We start from the raw sequence: 2,552 nt of genomic DNA, 5'->3' as shown, positions 1-2,552 counted from the left end.
TTGCCTTGGATCACAACTTTATTTCTTTCTTTTTCTTTCTTTTTCTTTCTTTTTATCTCTTTTTTTTTCGAATATTTTTTTTGAATCACTACTTTTTCTTGCTTCAAGAATCATTTTAATGATTTTTCAGATCCTCAGTAACATGTCTCCTTTTTCATCATTCTTTCAAGAGCCAACATTCATGAACCACAAATTCAAAAGACATATGCACTGTTTAAGCATACATTCAGAAAACAAGAGTATTGCCACCACATCAAAATAATTAAATTGTTATAAAATTCAAAATTCATGCAATTCTTGTTCTTTTTCAATTAAGCACGTTTTTCATTCAAGAAAGGTGATGGATTCATAGGACATTCATAACTTTAAGGCATAGACACTAAGACACTAATGATCACAAGACACAAACATAGACAAACATAAGCATAATTTTCGAAAAACAGAAAAATAAAGAACAAGGAAATTAAGGAACGAGTCCACCTTAGTGATGGCGGCTCTTTCTTCCTCTTGAAGATCCTATGGAGTGCTTGAGCTCCTCAATGTCTCTTCCTTGTCTTTGTTGCTCCTCTCTCATGATTCTTTGATCTTCTCGAATTTCATGGAGGATGATGGAGTGTTCTTGATGCTCCACCCTTAGTTGTCCCATGTTGGAACTCAATTCTCCTAGGGAGGTGTTTAGTTGCTCCCAATAGTTTTGTGGAGGAAAGTATATCCCTTGAGGCATCTCAGGGATCTCATGATGAGTGGGATTTCTTGTGTGCTCCATCCTTTTCTTAGTGATGGGCTTATCCTCATCAATGGGAATGTCTCCCTCTATGTCAACTCCAACTGAATAACAGAGGTGACAAATGAGATGAGGAAAGGCTAACCTTGCCAAGGTAGAGGACTTGTCCGCCACCTTATAAAGCTCTTGAGCTATAACCTCATGAACTTCTATTTCTTCTCCAATCATGATGCTATGAATCATGATAGCCCGATCTATAGTAACTTCAGACCGGTTGCTAGTGGGAATGATTGAGCGTTGGATGAACTCCAACCATCCCCTAGCCACAGGTTTGAGGTCATGCCTTCTCAATTGGACCGGCTTCCCTCTTGAATCTCTCTTCCATTGGGCGCCCTCTTCACATATGACTGTGAGGACTTGGTCCAACCTTTGATCAAAGTTGACCCTTCTAGTGTAAGGATGTTCATCTCCTTGCATCATGGGCAAATTGAATGCCAACCTTACACTTTCCGGACTAAAATCCAAGTAATTCCCCCGAACCATAGTAAGATAATTCCTTGGATCTGGGTTCACACTTTGATCATGGTTCTTGGTGATCCATGCATTAGCATAGAACTCTTGAACCATTAAGATTCCGACTTGTTGAATGGGGTTGGTAAGAACTTCCCAACCTCTTCAAGAAGAGAGTAGAAGAAGAAGAAATGAGGGAGAAGGGAATGGCTTTGTGTTCGGCCAAAAGGGAGAAGTGGTGTTTAGGTTGTGTGAAAATGAAGGAGTGAAGGAGGGTTTATATAGGAGTGGGGGAGGGGTAGGGTTCGGTCAATTGAGGGTGGGTTTGGGTGGGAAAGTGGTTTGAATTTGAATGGTGAGGTAGGTGGGGTTTTATGAAGGATGGATGTGAGTGGTGAAGAGAAAGATGGGATTTGATAGGTGAAGGGTTTTTGGGGTAGAGGTGTTGAGGTGATTGGTGAATGGGTGAAGAAGAGAGAGAGTGGTGGGGTAGGTAGGGATCCTGTGGGGTCCACAGATCCTGAAGTGTCAAGGATAGCTCATCCCTGCACCAAGTGGCATGCAAAACACCCCCTTTCTGCCAATCCTTTTCTAGCGTTAAACGCCGGGCTGGTGCCCATTTCTGGCGTTTAACGCCAGCTTCTTGCCCTTTTCTGGCGTTTAACGCCAGTCTGGTGCCCCTTTCAGGCGTTAAACGCCCAGAATGGTGCCAGACTGGGAATTAAACGCCCATCTGCTAGCCTCACTGGCGTTTAAACGCCAGTACGCTCTCCTCCAGGGTGTGCTGTTTTTCTTTCTGTTTTTCATTCTGTTTTTGCTTTTTTCATTGATTTTGTGACTTCTCATGATCATCAACCTACAAAAAATATAAAATAACAAAGAAAAATAGATAAAAACATAACATTGGGTTGCCTCCCAACAAGCGCTTCTTTAATGTCAGTAGCTTGACAGAGGACTCCCATGGAGCCTCACGGATACTCAGAGCAATGTTGGGACCTCCCAACACCAAACTTAGAGTTTGAATGTGGGGGTTCAACACCAAACTTAGAATTTGGATGTGGCCTTCCAACACCAAACTTAGAGTTTGACTGTGGGGGCTCTATTTGGCTCTGTTTTGAGAGAAGCTCTTCATGCTTCCTCTCCATGGTGATAGAGGGGTATCCTTGAGCCTTAAACACCAAGGATTCTTCATTCACTTGAATGATCAACTCTCCTCTATTAACATCAATCACAGCCTTTACTGTGGCTAGGAAAGGTCTGCCAAGGATGATGGATTCATCCATGCACTTCCCAGTCTCTAGGACTATGAAATCAGTAG

Source organism: Arachis duranensis, chromosome 2 (genome assembly GCF_000817695.3).
Source record: "Arachis duranensis cultivar V14167 chromosome 2, aradu.V14167.gnm2.J7QH, whole genome shotgun sequence".
In the NCBI taxonomy this organism is placed as follows: Eukaryota; Viridiplantae; Streptophyta; class Magnoliopsida; order Fabales; family Fabaceae; genus Arachis; species Arachis duranensis.
The sequence above is the reverse complement of the archived record's forward strand: the minus strand, read 5'-3'. Positions refer to the sequence as shown.